This window comes from Lissotriton helveticus, chromosome 6 (assembly GCF_964261635.1).
Source record: "Lissotriton helveticus chromosome 6, aLisHel1.1, whole genome shotgun sequence".
NCBI classification, from domain to species: Eukaryota; Metazoa; Chordata; class Amphibia; order Caudata; family Salamandridae; genus Lissotriton; species Lissotriton helveticus.
This window is the reverse complement of record NC_136067.1, coordinates 2,103,061,199-2,103,084,136: the sequence shown is the minus strand read 5'-3', so window position 1 is coordinate 2,103,084,136 and position 22,938 is coordinate 2,103,061,199.

The window sequence follows — 22,938 nt, the reverse complement described above, 5'->3', positions numbered from 1 at the left end:
TGCCCCATAGATTTGTAGAAATATTTGTTACTTTCCTATATTTACCAGTCATCTAATGTTGATGTGAAGTAGGTACTTCAAATGTAAACAATCTATATGTAGGCAAACATACCTGCGGTGTAGGGACTCCAGCATAGTGGTTTGATGTAGAACCCTCGCTGGAGTCGGGGAAAACCAGACAGAACCTCTGTCCTGATCCGTTCCCTAAAGCCATGCGCAGTGATTCATCCAGTCCCCTGTTTGCATTCTGGTATCATTGACATTGGTTATTTTTTTTAATTCATGAAGCACCTGGAAAAAGGTGTCTGTAACACCACTGTGCCCTACATGTCACACATCTCCCGAGGCCCTTGATAATTTTTTCTTCTTTTGTCCCTCTTATGTTGTTCCGCTGAAAAATTGGATAATACTTGCCTGCCGTTTATTATCTTTCACACGCCCCAGTGAAGCTCTACGTATTTTTTGGTCAGACACCACAAGGTGGCTTGTATATGCTATCTCGAGATTTTTTTCTGCTCTATATCTGGTGGAAGAGGTAAAAAATGATTAAAATTGCTTCTGAGAACTTGATTTGATATTATCAATCTGACCCTAGGGAATTGAACTATGTATTTTATATTTTTAGACGGCGTGATAGCTTGTTTTAGAATACAATTTTCTAATGAAATACTGTATTGTAAATTTGAACTGTTTTTATGTATATGATTTGTTCTTTTATAATGTAAATGATCATATTTTGATTGAATAAAGAAATATATATATATATATATATATATATATATATATATATATATATATACATATATATACCAGCAATAACACCCTCCACACGGACAGATAAAAATATATATATATATATATTCACTGAAAAAAACATAGGTTTCACATCAGTTATAGTTAGGAATTAGCATTTTAAAAACCTATTAAATTCACTGAAAAAACCATAGGTTTGACACCAGTTATAGTTAGCTGGAAATTTTACTGACATAAAACCATTGAAATTCCCACGTTATAGTTAGTTGGACTCACTATAACTTGCGCGCCTGCAATGCACTGCTGATGACGTCACATATTACATCACTCATGACATGGTCAGTGACATTACTCATGACATCACTGATGACACCATCCAGTGAATGTGTGTCTTTCTGAAAAATAAATATGTTTTGTATATGTATATGTAAAGGTCGATGGAAGAATAAATGTTTAAATAAGTGTCTAAATGGATGTTTTTTTTTTAAATTGATTGGTTAACTGGCTTATTAAGTGTATCTTAGTAAATACATATATTAGCGAGTAATGTTGAAATATTTACATATATGTATCAGTGTTTCACTTTGTGTATAAGTGGCTGCATGGGTTGGTAAGTAGTTACATGTGTGTGTATATGGGTTATTAGATGTTTTTTTAGTATCAGTATGAGTGTCTGTATGGTTTGGTGGGGGTATTACTTAGCACATAGATGCATCAATGACTGACACACTGTTTGTATGTGTTTTGAAGACAGCATATGTGCAGGACTGTATGGGTGAATGAGTGTGTATATGTGTGTGTTAGTGAGTGAATGACTGTCTCACTAGTGTCTTTATCAGTAACTACATATGTTTTAATCTAGTATATGTGAGTATTGATGTATTTAAGTGAGTATATGTGAGAGTGAGAGATTGGAAGAGTTCCTGTTTAAATAAGTATGTGTTTCTATAAGTGATTGTTTAAGAGAGTAAGTATGTGTAAGTTTCCTTAGAAGTAAGGTGGTAGTGTGTGTATAGCTGTATATGCAAATAAATGGATGTTCAATAGTTTATTTGCATGTGTGAGTATGTGTGTGAGTAACTTTTGGATGACTGTCGGTGTGTAACAGGATGTATAGGTGTATCACTACATATGATAAGTGAGTATATGTATGAGTGACTATATAGAACTGTTGGTGAATGAGTGGATGTGTATATAGATGGTGGAATTACTGAATTGTTTGTTGTAACTGGTATGGGTATCTCAATTTTTTGTAAATTTTAGTTTCTATTTTTGAATATGTGTTTCAAGGGTTACATTACACTGAAAAGAGGTTTGTCACTCTGTCACAAGGATGGTGTCATCAGTGATATCATGAGTGATGTCACTGACCATGTCATGAGTGATGTAATATGTGACGTCATCAGCAGTGCATTGCAGGCGCGCAAGTTATAGTGAGTCCAACTAACTATAACGTGGGAATTTCAATGGTTTTATGTCAGTAAAATTTCCAGCTAACTATAACTGATGTCCAACCTATGGTTTTTTCAGTGAATTTAATAGGTTTTTCAAATGCTAATTCCTAACTATAACTGGTGTGAAACCTATGGTTTTTTCAGTGAATTTCATAGGTTTGGTAAATGCTAATTCCTAACTATATATAGGTCCTCAAACCTATGTTTTTTTCAGTGAATATCAAAGGTTTTTTAATAGCAAATTTCTATAGCTATGAATTTTTTTTTTTATAATGAATCCTATATTGTATATTTATGTAATACTATTTTTTTATGTATATTGTTCAAGTTTATTTTTTTTGCCCTGGAGCGCTCCCGGTGCGCGTACCGGTGAGCGCACTGGTAAGCGCAGTATTGCGGCGCGCCCCGGTGCGCGTACCTGTGAGCGTCCCGTTAGCGCTATTGCCGCGAACGAAAACATCATCGTGACGTATCGCGTAGCCGCGAGATGCGTCTTATGACGCACGGCGTAAGCGCACCCAGAAGCGCCCGAGCGCATACGATCGCGCTACGTATGCGCTCCGGGGCGCGTAGCGTAAGCGCGTCGGGTCATGTGACCTGAAAATAACACTTTTCATTGGTTCAGAGCAATTTTTTTTCCAAATGATGAAAGCCCCCACCTTTTTTCCTCATTCTTACTTTGTACTTTGACTGAGGAAGACCTGTTTACAGACCTGAGAAATGGCTACAGTAGCAGCAGCAGCAGGAGCATCTCAACCACCACCACCACCACCACCACAAGGACCACCACAACACCACAGTGGTGGTGAAGAAGAAGAAGAAGATGAGGAGGAGGAGGAGGAGAGGCGGTTCCAGCCTAAAGATAATACCCCCTATAAACCTAGGGAGCACTTTGTGTGGGAGTTTTTTAAAATCCCACGGGGAAAAAAGAAAGTCAACGCTCCCAAAGTGACATGTCTCATCTGTGGCACTGTACTTTCCAGGGGGAACCCTGCCAAAAAAAATTCATTTGGGAACCATACAATGTTGCGCCATATGCAACGCCGGCACCCAAACAACTATTCTGCGGCAGAGGTCAGAGAACTAACAAGAAACCCTCCTCAATCTTCTCCCAGCACCTCCAAAAGCAAACAACCCACTCCATCGGGTCCAGAGACAAGGGAGATGGTGCCAAATATCCAACCCCAGTTTGGAGATTACAAAATAGTTTGTATATTTTGCGGGACTACAATTTCCTATGGGGAGCAAAGTATCAAACTAATCAACCGTGCTGGAGACAACCACAACTGTAGAAAGAAACATACATTTTTTCCTGACTTTGTTGGCTCCAGTTGAGCCGTTTACAATTCCCTGTTTTTTGTTTGTCCCCATAAAAATTACAAAGAAAATATAAAATTGTTCATAAAAGCCAAAAAAAGTAAAAAATGTTCAAAAAAACAATAAAAAAAATAAAACAACAAAAAGAATAAAAAAACAGTTATTTTTAGAACTACCTCCAATTTATAAAAAATGCTACATTTTTTAAAAACTCTGTCATTCTTTTTTCTCCAGGATACGCGTACCGGTACGCGCACCGGGGCGCGTACCAAAAAAAAATAATGAAGGAGTGAGCATGAGGGAAGGGGACAGAGTGCTGATAAGAGAAAGAGAGCTAGAGGGAGCAACACAGAGGGACATTGTAATAGATAGTAAGACAGAGAAAAGGTGTAATAGGGTGTAAGTGAGAAAAGGAAAATGAATAAGAGAGCGAAAGAAGGGAAGAGAGAGGAAGAAGACTAAAGCAGAGGTACTGGGAGAATGTGAGTGGGTGTTGAAAGTAAAGGGAAGGACACTAAAGGATGGGGAATGAGGGGTAGTGACAGAACCAGAGTAAAGGAACAGCGGTGAGGGAGGGTGAGAAAAGAGCAGTGAGTGTAAGTAAAGAGGGGTGAAAGAGGGTGGATTAAAGTGAATAAGGGTAAGACATGGGGAGTGACAGAGAGAAAGGACAGAGAGAGTAAAGGAAGGAGTGACAGAAAGGGACTGAGTGAAGCAGCAAAGAAAGGTAAGTGAGAGAGTGTGGGTGAGTTATAGGGAGTGACCATAATGAAAGAGTAGTGACAGAGTGAGGGGACACAGACAGTGAGGGTAAGTGAGACGGAGTGAGGGAACGAGGGTGAGGAACTGTGAGGACAGACGGACTGAGAGAAGAAGTGAGAGGAGTGGAGTAAGTGAGTAAGGGAAAGGGAATGAGTGAGGGAGCGAAGGAAGGGAACAGAGGGTAAGGGAAGTAAAGCAGGGGGACTGAAAGAAGTTGAATGTGGTAGGAGAGCAAGGGAAAGAGGAGTAAACATGGAGGATAAGAATAAGTGAGGGAAGCAGAGTAAGGAAACGGGAGTGAGGTAGGGTGAGAGAATAGTAGTGAGGTTAAAGCAAAGGGTGATGACAAACTACATTTTTTAAGTCACACTTACCATATAATTAATGTAAACTTAATTACATGTTTTTACTACACTTTGTATCTGTGAAAGAAAGAAGAAAAAATAAGTTATAATTAGTAAAATATATATTTTAAAATAGAAGAGACAGGTCAAGGGTTTAAAAATCATAAAAGTGTACTAAGAAATAAAGTAAGAGTGAAGGACACAGAAAGGGAAATAAAGCAATGTAGAAGGACAAAAAGAGGGAAAAAGAAATAGAAGGAGAGCAAATTACTAAGAGTAAGGCAGATACATTCAGTGACAGAGAGGAAGAGAAGAAGAGAGAAATGAATAAGCATGGGCGGATTTTGCGTATCGGCAATCCGCGGATTTGCGGATTTGCGTATTTGCGTATTTGCGTATTTCGAAAATACGCAATATCCGCGGATCCTAGCGTATTTTTTTGTTTTTTGTGTTCGCACGGGTTTCTGCACGTTCGCGAGGGTTTTATTGTACAAAACGCTCGCGAACGGGCAGAAACCCGTGCGAACACAAATGCATAGGCCTCTATCCAGCATCACAGCTGATTTTCGACGGTAGATTTGGGAAGAAGGCACATCTGCCCAGCCTTGACAACGCTCACGATTATTTTTGGGCTGATGAATGAGTCACTGAATTTAAGCTTCAACTAGGGCACATGCTTTATTGATATCTGTAAGTGCTTCCTGTTGAGGTTTAATTTTTGTGACAGGACAACCGTGCCAGAATGAACCCTGCCCTTCATATTTATTCAAGAAGACGCCACCGTTTTGTGCCATACCTCTACTCAACTGGAGGACTTTCTACTGGATAATCAGTAAGTGCTACCTCGTTGGGTAAATGTATAGTGCTTTTACTACACTACAGCTGCCTAAAGTGCCAGAGAGTTGTCTACAGCGACCAGGTGTGTGTTACTATGCAATGGCGCCGAAGGGCGCAGGGGTCTCTTGAGTGAGCTGTCCATCATAGTGGGTAAATGGCCGGAAGACGGTGCCCACCGCAAGTGTGTGGGCGGGGCCAAACGGGCGGGCTCCCATGCGAGTGCACATGCCTCTTGTGTGTATAAAAGGTCCGAGACCGATCAGACCAGCAGATGAAGATACAGAACTTCCTGGTCACAGGAACAGCACGGGGATTGCCTCTATCCAGCATCTCAGCTGATTTTCGATGGTAGATTTGGGAAGAAGGCACATCTGCCCAGCCTCCACGACGCTCACGATTGTTTCTGGGCTGATGAATGAGTCACTGCATTTGAGCTTCAACTAGTTCCAGCGACCATGTGTGTGTTACTATGTCTATTTTACAATGGCGCCAGCAAGCTGACAGCGCCGTTGTAAAATAGTTACAAAGTTAGCTTGCACAGGAAGCATTTAGATAAAATAAAGCAGGTGCTGCTTTATTTTATCTAAGTGCTTCCTGTGCAAGCTAACTTTGTAACTATTTTACAACGGCGCTGGCAGCTTGCTGGCGCCATTGTATACACGAGTTTGAACCCGTTACGTCCGCGGATTTTTTTTCTTCGGATTTTGTGGGAAATCCGCAAAATACGCGGATTGCGGATTTCCCAAAAATCCGCAAATCCGCGGGCGTAGCGGATTTTACGCCCACGCTTAGAAATGAACAACACATCACAAGGTTATCCCCTAGCCTTACCCACACAACAAACGAGGCAGGCTATGTCACTAAATCGTCCCCTTTTCCTACGTACTTGACTCAAGTCAAACAATTGACGAAGCCACCCAGAACTCATATATATGATGTGCTATATGTTTTATTTGTTAATTGTTTTGGTAAAAACACTGTAAGTTAGAAAAAAATATCGCACAACCCCACTTTAAAATCAGCAAAGATGCACAAATTGCTAGTTAACAGTACCTGGGATGTAAGAGAGTTTTGAAAGGGGTTCCTAAAGAGGTCCAGGTAGCTTTTACCAGGGGTGTAAGCCAGGCCCCTGGTCCAGGGGGGCCTCTAACAATAATGACCAAGGTCGTGGCAGGGTAGTGTAGCCCAAATATGCAACAGGGGTGGCTCTCACCCCTCTAAAGGTGTGAACGAGGACAGTTCCACTGAAACTAAAGACATGCCTATGCAGATTATAACAGATTCCTCTCAGAAGCCTCTCAGTGAGCCAGAGTCTGGCTGAAAGCCCATGGTTGCCCGACACAGAGTTACATAATAACCTGATTTCACATCCAAAGGTGTATTGATGCAGCACCGTTAAATAAACTATTGACACAAAGCCAACTTGGTTGGTTGCATAATTTATAGACTGGTTGGGAAATTGCTGCATTGTTTGTTAATCCTTAATTAATTTCTTTGTAACAAACAGAATTTCCCAGTGTCTTTCATGACTTCCCAGATGATTCAAATGCAAATATTATATTGTGTTGCAAGCCTGGGAAGACGGGTCCTTTCAACATAAACTGCTTGCTGTAGTGAGCAGCATGTGGACTGCCCAGCTGATGCTCAAACTGCAAAGAGATACAAGCCTCGCTGCCCTTGTGCTACCGGACTCAAGCGCTTGGACCCCACGCCACTACCGGGGCCACCACAGTGCTGGGTCAGGAGGCAATAAGGAGCTGAGCCCAGAACCAACACCCTAGCAACCTCTTCAGCCTAACTGTGGTGATTTGAGGGAACCTAGTTCCTTGTTGGCTCCAAAACACACTGGGTTTTGATACCAGGGCTATTCCCTCATCACGTCATGTCATGGAAAATGTTTTTCCTCCATTTGGTCACTCTCCAAAGCAGGCCTGGGGTCCAGAGGATGGTTTGCGGGGTGCAGTTTTCTACAGAATGAGGCTGTTTGGTGCTTACAACTGAGCTTAAGCCTCTCATTCAGGCTCTGGCGGGTGTAGGCTTCAGAGGTGGGGTCTCATCCACAGGCGTGGCCCTAGCCCTCACCTTGCTAGTGTAACCTGGCCTAGCCCTCACCTGGCTAATGTAAGCTGGCCTAGCCCTCGCCTGGCTAGTGTAACCTGGCCGAGCCCTCACCTGGCTAGTGTAACCTGGCCTAGCCCTCGCATGGCTAGTGTAACCTGGCCGAGCCCTCGTTTGACTTGGGTATCCTGGGCTTGATCTCATCTCGCTAGTGTATCTGGGCAAGCCCTCGCCTGGCTAGTGTAACCTGGCCTTGATCTCATCTCGCTAGTGTATCTTGGGCTAGCCCTCGCCTGGCTAGTGTAACCTGGCCTAGCCCTCACCTGGCTAATGTAACCTGCCCTTGTCCTCACCAAGCTAGTGTAACCTGGCCTAGCCCTCACCTTGCTAGTGTAACCTGGCCTAACCCTCACCTGGCTAGTGTAACCTGGCCTAGCCCTCGCCTGGTTTGTGTAACCTGGCATAGCCCTCACCTCGCTAGTGTAACCTGGCTTAGTCCTTGCGTGGCTAGTGTAACCTGGACTAGTTCTTGCCTGGCTAGTGTAACTGAGCCTAGCCCTCGCCTAGCTAGTGTATCCTGGGCTAGCACTCGCCTGGCTAGTGTAACCTGGCCTAGCCATCGCCTGGCTGGTGTAACCTGGCCTAGCCCTGGGCTGGCTAGTGTAACCTGGCCTAGCCCTCGCTTGTCTAGTGTAACCTGTCCTAGGCCTTGCCTGGCTAGTGTAATCTGGCCTAACCCTCACCTGGTTAGTGTAACCTGCCCTAGCACTCACCTGGCTAGTGTAACCTGGCCTAGCCCTTGCCTGGCTAGTGTAACCTGGCCTAGCCCTCGCCTGGCTAGTATAACCTGGCATAGCCGTCACCTGGCTAGTGTAACCTACCCTTGCCCTTGCCTGGCTAGTGTAACCTGGCCTAGCCCTTGCCTGGCTAGTGTAACCGAGCCTAGCCCTCGCCTAGCTGGTGTATCCTAGGCTAGCTCTCATCTCGCTACTGTAACCCGGACTAGCCCTCGCCGGGCTAGTGTATCCTGGCTAACCCTTGCCTGGCTAGTGTAACCGAGCCTAGCCCTCGCCTGGCTAGTGTATCCTGGGCTAGCCCTTGCATCACTAGTGTATCCTGGGCTAGCTCTTGCCTCGCTAGTGTATCCTGGGCTAGCCCTCGCCTGGTTAGTGTATCCTGGGCTAACCCTCACCTGGCTAGTGTATCCTGGGCTAGCCCTTGCATCACTAGTGTATCCTGGGCTAGCTCTTGCCTCGCTAGTGTATCCTGGGCTAACCCTCGCCTGGCTAGTGTATCCTGGTTTAGCTCTCGTCTGGCTAGTGTATCCTGGGCTAGCCCTCACCTGGCTAGTGTAACCTGGCCTAGCCCTCACCTCGCTAGTGTAACGTCGCCTAGCTCTCGCCTGGATTGTGTAACCAGGCCTAGCCCTCACCTGGCTAGTGTAACCTGGTCTAGCCCTCACCTGGCTAGTGTAACCTGGCCTAGCCCTCACCTGGCTAGTGTAACCTGGCATAGCCCTCACCAGGCTAGTGTAACCTGGCCTAGCCCTCACCTGACTAGTGTAACCTGTCCAAGCCCTCGCCTGACTTGTGTATCCTGGGCTAGCTCTCACCTCGCTAGTGTATCTTGGGCTAGCCCTCGCCTGGCTAGTGTAACCTGGCCTAGCCCTCACCTGGCTAGTGTAACCTGCCCTTGTCCTCGCCTAACTAGTGTAACCTAGCCTAGCCCTCAAGCTAGTGTAACCTGGCCTAGCCCTCACCTGACTAGTGTAACCTGTCCTAGCCCTCGCCTGACTTGTGTATCCTGGGCTAGCCCTCACCTCGCTAGTGTATCTTGGGCTAGCCCTCACCTGGCTAGTGTAACCAGGCCTAGCCCTCACCTGGATAATGTAACCTGGCCTAGCCCTCGCCTGGCTAGTGTATCCTGGCCTAGCCCTCGCCTGGCTAGTGTAACCTGTCCTAGCCCTTGCCTGGCTAGTGTAACCTGGCCTAACCCTCACCTGGCTAGTGTAACCTGCCCTAGCACTCTCCTGGCTAGTGTAACCTGTCTTAGCCCTTGCCTGGCTAGTGTAACCTGGCCTAACCCTCACCTGGCTAGTGTAACCTGCCCTAGCCATCGCCTCACTAGTGTAACCTTGCCTAGCCCTCCCCTGGCTTGTGTAACCTGGCTAGCCCTCACCTGGCTAGTGTAACCTGGCCTAGCCCTCCCCTGGCTTGTGTAACCTGGCCTAGCCCTCCCCTGGCTTGTGCAACCTGGCTAGCCCTCGCCTCACTAGTGTAACCTTGCCTAGCCCTCCCCTGGCTTGTGTATCCTGGCTAGCCCTCGCCTGGCTAGTGTAACCTGGCCTAGCCCTCCCCTGGCTTGTGTATCCTGGCTAGCCCTTGCCTGGCTAGTGTAACTGAGACTAGCCCTCGCCTAGCTAGTGTATCCTGGCTAGCCCTTGCCTGGCTAGTGTAACTGAGACTAGCCCTCCCCTGGCTTGTGTATCCTGGCTAGCCCTTGCCTGGCTAGTGTAACTGAGACTAGCCCTCGCCTAGCTAGTGTATCCTGGCTAGCCCTTGCCTGGCTAGTGTAACTGAGACTAGCCCTCGCCTAGCTAGTGTATCCTGGCTAGCCCTTGCCTGGCTAGTGTAACTGAGACTAGCCCTCGCCTAGCTAGTGTATCCTGGCTAGCCCTCGCCTGGGCTTCGGCCCCCAGACCAGTCTCTAGGTTGGCGCGAGGGCTCCTCCGAGAGGCCGCGGTGCTTTCAGTGGTACAACAGCTGCCGCTGGCATTATTGTGTGTTTTGCTGTTTTGCTTTGGAAGTTTTCATGCAACAAAAACACTCAATATTCTTGGCAACTTGTTTGCTTTGTGAACCTGGATTGAAAAATAAATGTTGGTTTTGAAGGTCACCTTCCCAGGTGCCTCCTACGGATGTGTGTCTCATTCCAGTGACGCGCACACCCCTACGATGCTGCCGTCTCCTCACCGACGTCTGTCCCCCACACTCAGGGGGGCTGAGAGGGCTGTCCAAGTGAGCCCTAGGCTCACCTCTTCCTTCACTGAGGTTTCTACTCATCTGGTGTCAGCACAACCCCAGCTCTCCTTAGAGTTTAAAATCTGAAGAAAAGAAACTTATCTGCTGGGGCTCAGAATCCTTCTAATGAGGCTTCCACCCTCTGCCACCACTGGTGCAGGGCACTCATCTTGGCTAACACTCATCAACTGATTTTATACAATAATGTATTTTTATACCATTTCATATTGCACACCTGCTCTTCTTAAGCTCTGTCAATAACAGCTGTGACAGTTTCACAGTTCATGGTACTCAGTAGACTGATCTCTGAAGCCCGGAAGGATTCAGGGGCACATGCATCAAGAAAGCTTTCGCGATTCCTTAATTGTGAATATTAAGAAATAGCAATTAAGGAATCGCAAAAGCCTATGCATGTAGAAATCACTAAAAAAGTAGTGATTTCTAAACATTCCTTAATTGCGATTCGCAAATTGCGAGTCGCAATTAAGGAATGTCTTCCCGTTCATTCCTATGAGCCTAGAGGCCCATAGGAATGAATTGGAATTGCATTCGCAATTTGCGAGTACCCAATAGGTAATCGAAAATTGCGCATGCAATTGTAATGGTGCAAGGGTACGAAAAGGACACCCTGTGGCACCCCTGAAATCTGCATATGAGTACATGTTACACACACATGCCCTAGGGGCATGTGTGTGTGTAAAATGGAACTTTTAAAAATGCACATTAATGTATTTTTCAAAGTTTTTGCCAATTACCATCAACTACAAATTGATGGTAATTTGTGACTTATATTAGCTAAATCGCTAACAGCCTTATTCATCAACGGGCCGTTTTGCGAGCCCCTAATAGCGATTCATAGCGAATCGCTATTAAGGACTCGCAAAACGGTATTCATGTAGGAATTGCTAAATAAATAGCGATTCCTACACATTCCTTATTTGCGAGTAGCAAATTGCTAATCGCAAATAAGGAATAACTCCCCATTCATTCCTATGGGCCAAAAGGCCCATAGGAATGAATGGGGAGTATTCCTTATTTGCGATTAGCAATTTGCTACTCGCAAATAAGATAGCGATTTAAAGGGTGCCAGGGGTGTCCAAAGGACACCCTTTAGCACCCCTTAAATGCAAATTGAAACAGGTATTGCGCACACACATGTCCAAAGGACATGTGTGTGTGCAACATGCAACTTAGAAAAATGCTTTTAAAAGCATTTTTCTAAGTTTTTGCTATTTACCGAGAGGTCTGACCACGCGGTAAATAGCGGGCCGAAAATGCATTTTCGCAATTTTAAAATGCTTCATGAATTGCATTTAAGGAATCTCAAATAGAGATTCCTTAAATTCAATTCTTCGCAAATGTGCGCATTCTTAAATAGCGAATTTTGCATTTGGGATGATGAATCCCAAATGCAAAAATTGCACTGCACCTTTGCGAGTGCAATTTAGCTTGATGAATCAGGCGGTAAATGTTTTACTTTAATGCATTGCATTTAAGGAATCTCAATTTGCGATTCCATAAATGCAATCGAAATTTAAGTAATTGCAATTTAGAGATTACTTAAATTGCGATTTTTGCATTTGGGATGATGCATCCCAAATGCAAAAATACTAGTCGAAAAGGGGAAGATTCTGAGAATCTGCCCGTTTGCAACCGTTTTTTCCTTAGATGCATGTGGCCCTCAGTCTCCTGCCCTGCCGGTTATCCCAGTGACTGAGGCCAGCGTTACCGCCTGGGTTCCCCTGACGCCCACCTGAGGCTGTTCTGCGCACAATGGTGCTTTAAACACTGTTCAGCACTTACACAAAGCCTTGCATGGTGAGTGTGACACAATCAAACAACGAATGCTGTTCTTCTTGGCACACAGTGTGCGGCAGTAGAGATCAGGTTGTCCTCAGTAGGGAACTGGGGGTGTGTGGTGTGTGCAGCGCGTTGCGGCCCTCCCCGCCCTGGCACAACCTTAACCAGGGCACCTGACGCACTCCATGAAAGCGTGTCCTGTGATGGTGACTGAATTTTTGACAGGCAGACCGGATGTCTGAAGTTCCCAGGGGCTTTCCAGTGAAGGTGGCAAGCCAGCCTCTTGTATACATGGAGTCAGAGCCCCCCCACCCCCCGCAGGTAAGTACAGTGGCAACTCTATACACCTGCAGGAAAATGCCTTGAGCCTCTGACCCCCAGCCAAAGGTCTCTTACATGTGGCAGAGTCATTGTGCCTCCTGACAGCCTCTTTGCCTCCACGCCTGCATCTGCCATAGAGATACAAAGTGCGTCCCCCTCTGCACGGTGCCGCGACCCCCACTGAATGAGCAGACGCTTCTTCGTGGCTGCCCTGGCGCCAAACGGGGCTTCCACAGTGAAATAGCATTTGGGGGCTTGTCACTGCAGGGGCACGGTGGCATTAAATCACTATGTGTCCGTTTTTAAGTACTGTGCACTCTGCCTTGTGGGCTAGGAGTTCTGGAAACGTGTTACTTATTAATATTTAAATTATTTGGATAGGTCGGACTGTAGGTTTGAACGACATCAATCAGGCTACAATCGTAGGCCCGACACCTTGTCTTTCTTATCAGCAATACGCAGGGATATTTTCTTACACTATTCCCACTCCAACCTGAGCAACAGTACAGAGAGTGTCAGCCTTTGTAGGAGAAACATGTACTGATCCCACTCCAACCTGAGCAACAGTACAGAGAGTGTCAGCCTTTGTAGGAGAAACATGTACTGATCCCACTCCAACCTGAGCAACAGTACAGAGAGTGTCAGCCTTTGTAGGAGAAACATGTACTGATCCCACTCCAACCTGAGCAACAGTACAGAGAGTGTCAGCCTTTGTAGGAGAAACATGTACTGATCCCACTCCAACCTGAGCAACAGTACAGAGAGTGTCAGCCTTTGTAGGAGAAACATGTACTGATCCCACTCCAACCTGAGCAACAGTACAGAGAGTGTCAGCCTTTGTAGGAGAAACATGTACTGATCCCACTCCAACCTGAGCAACAGTACAGAGAGTGTCAGCCTTTGTAGGAGAAACATGTACTGATCCCACTCCTGCCCGAGCAACAGTTGGGAAAGTGTTGGACTTTGGCCCTACAGCCCTAAAAACAAACACCGACAAAAAAAAAACTAAAATAATACTAGGAAAAAATGAATTGTAAACAACAATTAAAAAACTCATACGATATTATGGGATTTCAATTTCACCGTTGTGAGGGAGTAACCCATTCGCCGAGATCTATACCAGGCCCATGTAATTAATAATCACATTAACTAATTACAATTTATAAAATAATTAAAATATTTACAAACAATCCACCGCTAAATAAATACATGTAAATAATATGAAAAAACCTTAAATGTGTTATCAGAGGAAAATTAAAATAACCACTAGTAAAAACCAATTTCACATAATTAACTTAAAATAATATTGACTTTGAAAAAAAAGTAATGAAACATAACAAGATAGTTTAATAAACGATATTACATACAGCTACAATTAAAATACAATATTACAAATGTATATTTGTACCTGTGATATTCTGTCCCACAATATTCTTGACATTACAATGTTTTTGACATGATATTTGTGTCCAATGATATGTTTGCAAGGATATTGAGGCTGTGCGCCGATCAAGCATCATACAACCTCTTGTTGTAAAGCGACATGTCTATTTATATCATCAAGCATCAAAGATCAGATAACATTAAGGTAGAATCCCCTTCAGCCCAGTCCAAGCACTGGTCCCACATTAAAAAATGTCCACATCATCAACATCCAGTCTGTGATTGGAACAATTGTAGAACGTGTGGCTCAGACGGCCAATCAACAATTCTTGGTTTTTTTTATCACCGGTATAGCCGCTGCAGCACTAAGGGGGCGGGGGGCCGCGCGGCGCTCACACGCTGGTGACGGAACCGCTCCATCACCAGCCTCGGGTGAGCTGTGCTGATGACGGAGCTGTTCCGTCATGGCCCCGCCCGCTCAATAGAACGCGCCGCACAGGCGCGAAATCAGCACCACGCATGCGTGTCGGGCGGGCCATGACGGAACCGCTCCCTCATCAGCACAGCGCCACCGCGGCTGATGAGGGAGCGGTTCCGTCATCAGCATCGATGTGGTTAACTAAAAGCCTCCCGCCCTCTTCTGTCCATGAAGCTGGTGTTCCCCGCTGGATCTCCCTTGAATAGGATCAGGCATCAGAGCATCCTGAGAGACACAAATCAAGGAAACAACACACCTAATACAAAGATTTAGGGTGGAAGAAGAAGTATTCTGGACCCTCCCGAAGACTCCAAAATTCACAAAAAGTCTATCTGGAAGTTTGCCGTCAGGTAAACAAAAGGAGAAAATTGAAACTGCTCAAAAACCACTCAGAACGAGCAGACGTCTCTCATTTTCAGAAGAGGAATTTGAAAAAGATGATGGAAGAGAAATCACCTGAAGCTGAAAACATGAAGCTGACCATGAAACAATCCTATCAGACACTTCCTGCAGGGCAGGAATCCCACCTGAAGGAGGCGCTAACGCCCCAAGCCTACGGACAAGGGGCAGTGTCTACCAAGAAGAAAGGTTTCAGGGTTCAAGAATGTAACATGTACATCTTCTAGTATCCCAAATAGTGGACATTGTAAATGTTGAAGCACCAAAGGTAGATCCCAAGGTGGAGCTGACAACTGAGAAGCAAGCCTCTGCAATGAGAAATATTTCAAAAGACATGCCACCAAAACCCCCAAAGAAATAAAATGACTCAAACTGCTGCCTACTGAATGAATGAAGCCTGATTTATATAGCGCTACTTAGCCCAGTGGGCGTCAAGGCGCCTGACCAGTAAGAGTATTCGCTGCTAGCCGTAGATTAAACCCAGCCTGTACAAATTGCAGAAATGACCTGGGTTCACATATAACAGGGCCTAATGCCTCCTTCTGACACCAAGAAACAAACATAGCCCATTGCCAATAGCTGCATCTACAAGCAGAGCCTCTATGGGACTCCTGGATAGAGTCTACCAAAGAAGAAGAGAAACATAGATTATGAAAACCCCTCCTCAGTTTCCAAGAGGACAGATGAAGTCTCTAAAGAGACAGAAGGGACAACTCTGGACTCCTCAACAAACTTGGACAGATGGGAAGAATTCATTCAGAAAAAAAGGCCATCTTCCTCAGCAGGGGAACCAAACCAATTGAGGCCACAAAAAGGCTATTACTAGGATCTCCTCCCTCTCCATCTAAGGGCATGCTAGGATCTCGCTATCCGGGGAAAAGGAGGGAAGGCGTAAAGCACACGAGGAGGTCACAGAGTCGTTAATGCATCCACAATTGCTTTTGACTCTGAAAACTGAGACAAAAAGTAGTCGTTAGAGCATTTCTGCTACTCACGAATAAGCCCATCATCAGAGGTCCCAACGGGGGTTTAAAATCGAGCGCCATTGAACCTTGAGTATTGTGGGGGTATCAACTTGAGGGCATATTTACAAGCCCCTTGCGCTGCCAGTACGTCACTTTTTGTATCGCACTGAGAGCGCATTTCCCTGCCCCATATTTACAAGGATACGTAAAGTCACCCTGCATGGCTTTTACTGTCCTTGTAAATATGGCCCCTTCAAACGCAGCACTTTGCGTGAAAGGGGCGTTCCATAGGTGTTGCTGTGGGTGTTCCCTCGCAACACCCATGGAACCAGACACATTTCCAGATTTACGAGGAATCGGAAATCTGGAAATGCGTGAAATGCCACGCCTCACCAGGGGAGGCGTCGGGAGGTGCAACGAGGAGAAATGTATTCATTTCTCCTCGTTTTTGCTTCCTGTTTCTATGCGTGCTGCATTCTACAGCACATATAGACAGAGGAAATCACCTCTACTGATTGTTTTTGTTCAGGGAGGGTTCCCTTCCTGCGCAAAAACGATTTCACCACGATGCAGGCATCCTTGCAACACCATGGTGCAAGGGTGCCTGCGCCGGTGCATGGCGGCAGTTTGTGCGTTAGCACAGGGGGAAGCACAGAGATGCGACATGTTGTAAATATGTTGCATCCATGTGCTTCAAAACTAACGCAGAGCGGCGCAACAAAATGACTTGCTGCACTGTCCTGCGATGGTTTCTTGTAAATCTCCCCTTGGACTTTAGTAGAATTAGTAAAAATCCATGGTGTTCTAACCAAGGCATACTTCCCTTGTTTCTCTCTGCTCGAGAAGCTGAAGGAGTTAAAAACAACCAGTGATCCAAGTAGAGGTGAACCAAGATTCCTGCACTGTGGAGCACTGCCCCCAGTGAAGCCAGAATATTTGTATGAACTCTTCAAGAGAATTTGAGTCAAAAAGGAAATGATGGAGAGGACATGGACCAGGAGGAGAAGGGGGGCCAGGAGGGTAATGGAGGAGAGGACATGGACCAGGAAGGGGGAGAAGGAACAGGAGGTAATGATGGGGAGGACATGGACCGGGAGAGAAGAAGGACTAGAAGGGGGAGAAGGACTAAAAGGGTAATGATGGAGAGGACATGGACCAGGGGGGGAGGAGGGGGGCCAGGAGGGTAATGGAGGAGAGGACATGGACCAGGGGGGTAATGATGGGGAGGACATGGACCAGGGGGGGAGAAGGAACAGGGGGGTAATGATGGGGAGGACATGGACCGGGAGGGGGAGAAGGAACAGGGGGGTAATGATGGAGAGGACATGGACCAGGAGGAGGAGGAGAAGGACCAGGAGGGTAATGATGGAGAGGACATGGACCAGGAGGAGGAGGAGAAGGACCAGGAGGGTAATGATGGAGAGGACATGGACCAGGGGGGGAGAAGGAACAGGGGGGTAATGATGGAGAGGACATGGACTAGGAGGGGGAGAAGGGGGGCCAGGAGGGTAATGGAGGAGAGGACATGGACCAGGAGGGAGGAGAAGGAACAGGGGGGTAATGATGGGGAGGACATGGACCAGGGGGGGAGGAGGGGGGCCAGGAGGGTAATGGAGGAGAGGACATGGACCAGGGGGGTAATGATGGGGAGGACATGGACCAGGGGGGGAGAAGGAACAGGGGGGTAATGATGGGGAGGACATGGACCGGGAGGGGGAGAAGGAACAGGGGGGTAATGATGGGGAGGACATGGACCAGGAGGGAGGAGAAGGACCAGGGGGGTAATGATGGGGAGGACATGGACCAGGGGGGGAGAAGGAACAGGGGGGTAATGATGGAGAGGACATGGACTAGGAGGGGGAGGAGGGGGCCAGGAGGGTAATGGAGGAGAGGACATGGACCAGGGGGGTAATGATGGGGAGGACATGGACCAGGGGGGGAGAAGGAACAGGGGGGTAATGATGGAGAGGACATGGACCAGGAGGAGGAGGAGAAGGACCAGGGGGGTAATGATGGGGAGGACATGGACCAGGGGGTAATGATGGGGAGGACATGGACCAGGAGGAGGAGGAGAAGGAACAGGGGGTAATGATGGGGAGGACATGGACCAGGAGGAGGAGGAGAAGGAACAGGGGGTAATGATGGGGAGGACATGGACCAGGAGGGAGGAGAAGGACCAGGGGGGTAATTGTGGAAAAGTAAATTTTGCCATGTTCTGTGTCCCTACGTGTTCCCCATCCTATGTTATGTGTGCATGATTAATATGCATATGTATTCCCCATGTTTGATTAAAGACGCAATTACAGTTGTGTCCATCTCTAGTATGCCAGTTTCCAGTTCTCGTGAATACTACGAATATCAGGCCTATGTAAAGTTACGTTGCCACGTTTCCCAGTGTGCACGTTATTTCATTGTAAAGTCCCCGTTTCTAGGCCTCAAAAGGGCCCGGACACCAGATTCAGCTCCTGTCTCCTGAACCCTCGCTGAGGAGCGATACAGCCCCCACCTGTATCCTCGACCCTTCACTTACTTCCTGCCTCACAGTGCCCGGCTCGGCCTGGCTCTGCCTGCTAGTCTGCCAAGAGTATGTTATGATTCTAGTTATCAGTCCAGCCCTCCTTCTCTGCATTCCTAAGCTACTGAATCGCATCAATAGTTTCCGTCATTGTCTAGCCTTTACGTCTCCGTGTAAGAGAAATACTGTATTTATGGTCATTTAATATTCTTCATCACGCACTACATGTAGAATAATGCATGCTCCAGTCTTAGAGTCTGTTAGCCTTTACCCCGATAACTTTTAGTTTATATCAACATGTTCTCTAAACATCAGATACTAGATAGTGGGTTAGGTACATGTCGCCCTGACTCTCCAGACTTCAGTCTCTGCTCCTAGTACAGAAGTCATAGCCCCCAGCTTCTCCTAGTAACACGTCATTGTCAGTTTGCGCTCACCATTTAGGTTAGAGGTCCCGGCTCCTTAGGTAGCCCCCTCCATGTTTCCGCCCCATTTATGACATATTCTGTTACATTTACATCACATGTCCATGTATACGCCTCCTGTTACACCCATTTTCACCCTTATCTTTCGCGACTGCTATTGACCACACCCACTGCTCCGCCTATCATATGTATTGTAATGCAACTATTTTAGTATATATGCTTGTGCATTGTTATTAAAAGTTATCCTTTTCCTTGATCCTGCCCCCGGCAGCGCTGCCATCCTGTTCCCGTGCAGGTTGTCCTGTTCCTGTCCTTTATGCTGTATTAAACCTGCAAACTCCTACTACCTCGAATCTTGACTCTTATTTATTGAGCTATCTGTTATTGCTATGTCCAGTCAAACCTAGATCCGGTATTATTTATTTATATACCACATAATGGCGCCCGAATAGGGACTTGCCCTTTCCCCGCGCGCTGGTGAAGCCACGCCGGCCCCCTGACCCTCTGCAGCCGTGACGGAACCATACCGTGCACGTGCAGATATTTCTGCTTCAAGTATCCCTCAGGCCTACGGAGGAGACGGAGGTTGCGGTCCAGCATCCAGACGAGGCGGTGGAGGAACGCGGCGAGTCCCGACCAGAGCCCAAGCCGAGAGTCCAAGGTCCGAGGTATCCGGAGGCCCACCCGTAACTGAAGTCCGAAGTTCGTCCGTCCGGCGTCGAAGCAGTCCAGTCCAGTCCGAGGCTTTCCGTTCTTGCTGCCCGGTGAGTACCGTTGCTGGGGTAGTATCTAGACAGGGTCAATCTAATTGTCTCTGGTCCGTGGGGTTTGGTGGTACACAGATCCCAAAACGAAGTGCCCACTTCGGTGGATGCGGGTCCTGACGTGTCTCTTTATGAGACCGGTAAGTTTCGTACTGTTTTAGCAGTGCATCTAGTTTCTGTTCCAGTCAGTTCTGTTCTCGAGAAATTCATGTATTCTGTTTTCAGTATTCCAGGTAGTATTCTGTTCGAACTGTTATTTTAAATGTTCTTCATGTATTTTAATGTCGTGGTATGAGAGTGGTGTAATTATCGTGTTCATTGTGTATTGTAATTGTGTCCAGATTACAGTTCAGTCATGCCGTTATTTTCCAGACTACGTCAGTTAAGAACTAGAAAAGGTCTGTTAGAAGCAGCAGTTCCTGTCCCGCCTAGGGACAGTCCAGGTCACTTTATGTATCAGAAGCATGGCATAAGTGCCATATTATATCTAGATTTATGGGTAGAGTATACCAAAGAGTTAGAAGAAAGGTATAGATGGCCCGTATCGGGTACATGGGATGCCGAGTGCATCATGCGAGTAGAAGAAGCATTATGGAAAAAGAAAGCCAGACAGTCACAGAAAGACGCCATCGAGTTATGGCGCAAAGAATCTCATAAAAGAACCGAAAAAGAAATCAGAAAGTCAGAATTAAGTAGAGAATCCTTAGAACGAGCCCACGAAAGGGAATTAATCGAGATAGGTGAACGAGTCAAAACCGAACAGTCAGATAGACAGAGGCATGCCCTCATTAAGGGTATGTATCCTCTTCTTGCCGAGGGCTTGCCAAAAGCGACCCCGGAGGCATCCAGTAATTTTCCGCCACCATTAGTTCCGACCAAGCTACGTCACAAACCGACCGCAGCTGATATTTTCATCTCGTCCTACTTGGACGACACAGTCCCAGAATATGCAAATCCTGTTCCGCCAGTCCCTGTAAATAATGTAAATCCTGCTCCTCCAGACACCGGAGTACCTGCTACGGTACCCCCGGTCCAGCCTACACTACAATTTCCCACTCTGCCAGCACGAAGAGTATCAGTCGACGATTCCAGTATAGGGGCCGCAGGAGGAGGTCCTCCTGGTACCCCGCCACCACACCAACGAGTAACGTTAGTCGAGTTACATGAAAGTGCGTTACAGCGTACGCCCAAATATAAGTCCGTTGCAGATATCCGACGAGCCCTTACTGAATGCCGCTATGATCCAGTTGCAGGTGATGATAGTACAGTTATATATTCCATCCGTGTAAGACGGGTGACCGGGTACTTGGACACCCTACCGAATATGAAAGAAGATCTAGACAGAATATATCGTTTCATCCGTACAGGGAATGATCCAGAAAGTATTGGTGAAGCCATGTCACAAAGGAAAGCTGAGATCCAGCTCATGTTATTAAAGTTTCTGATTAATTGTTTAATAAGAGAACAAGATTATCCGACCAAAGATCCGGCCGAAATGAGAATCCTAACAAGGTGGAGTGATAATATAGCCGAGGGTAAGCACAGAACTATCAGTAGTATAGAGAGTATGTACAAGAGAATTCGTAAAGAAATAATAAAGTTACATGAACAACGTAAAGCAGCACAAGTAAGCGAGAAAGAGAATGACTCTTCTACTGAAGAGGTAGAGGACGAGAATCCCGCCAGAATAGCGTATGTAGGAAAATCTAGATTTCCAGACCGCCATTTACGCCTAGAACACAAGTCAGTTTTTCATCACCCAGCACCAGAACAAGGTTCTCTAGAACAAGTATTTCAAGCTACCGATCAAATTCTGAAATCACGAATCGGTTATAGTAAGTTGAGTACTATGCATGAACAAGAACTAGCCCGATCAGCAGTCCGATGGATTACTGATTCTACCACTTTTCCAGATGAAATAGTGGCACAAATGTTTCTGAAATTGCCCCCAGCCGAGCAACGACTGGTGGGTATGTATATGATCCAGCACCTCATCACATTGTATGAGGGTCAACATTCTGATCCAGGTCCGTTACACGATGTCCTGAACGAGTTACTCCAGTATAGATGGAAAGGTTTAGGTACCGATTTAATTAGTGTCATTCTAGAACAGCGCCATAAATATAGTATGTTTTTGAACCCGCATTTTGTTCATGTCTCACCCCCAGAAAGTAAACCGTTTTACATAGATAGACAGAACCCGCTACGAGAAGTACACCCAGTCAGGACAGCAGATGGTGAAATGCAACGAGTGTTTGTTTACACTCCGATTACAAAGATGGAACTCTTAGAGATGAAGAAATTAATTCCCTGTCATGACAAAGATCCAGCAGGGTTCCACCGAGAATTAAAAGACATGCTCCGTATGGGAGAATACACGTATCCAGATATAATTAAAATGTTAAAAGTCCTGTTGCCCGCAGGCATATATGAAAAACTCAAGGAAAAAGAATGGGAGGTGGGAGAGAAAAAGATCGATTGGGCATTTCTAGAAGCTGAAGATAAGATACGAGTACCAGGTACCGGTCTTGGAGAGAAATGTAAAGAATTACCTGAATTATTGATACAAGTTTTGCCAAGATTATTAGCCACTAAAAAGGAAGACTGGGATGCAATCTCAGCCTGTAAACAGAAACAAGATGAAGATACTAGTGATTTTTATTCTAGATTCGAGAAATGCTTTAGTATTAACAGTGGCTTGAAGACGAGTAGCGAGTCATACCCTCATCTTTTTGTTACTAAATTAGTCGAGAATTCAAGTCCACAAGTTAAGAATCGAGTTTTGAAAGTCGAAAGTACATGGCAAGCTAGTACCCCGTCCCAGATGTTACAGATGCTCCACTACCACCAGAATAGAATCAGAGAAGAGCAAGATCATGAAAGAAAACGTATGAAAGACACGAAAATGAAAGTACTAGTTGCACAATCTGTTCCTCAAGACAGTCAGAAGAGGGGTACGAATCAAGCCAGTCATCCTACAGTTCCCGTTAAAGGGACCTGCAATTATTGTAAACAGCCAGGTCATTTCATAAACGAGTGTGCAGTTCTGAAACACAATATAGCTACTGGTAAAACTAAAGAAAGACCACGTCCGCCTAGACAAGAACAAGTTTCACAGACTTCTCAGCCACAGAATGCACAACAGACAGTTCCAGCACCGCAGCCTATTGCTGCAACACAGCATGTTACACAGCAGATGTACCAGTATGCACAGTCTGAGTATCCAGAGTATCAGCCATATTCATGAAACAGCCTAGAGAGGGAGGTAGGCTTGCCTCTCATCGAGATTCCTGTAGATCAAGAAGGTCCCTATGTTCATAGTCAAGTACTAGGGAAAGACAGA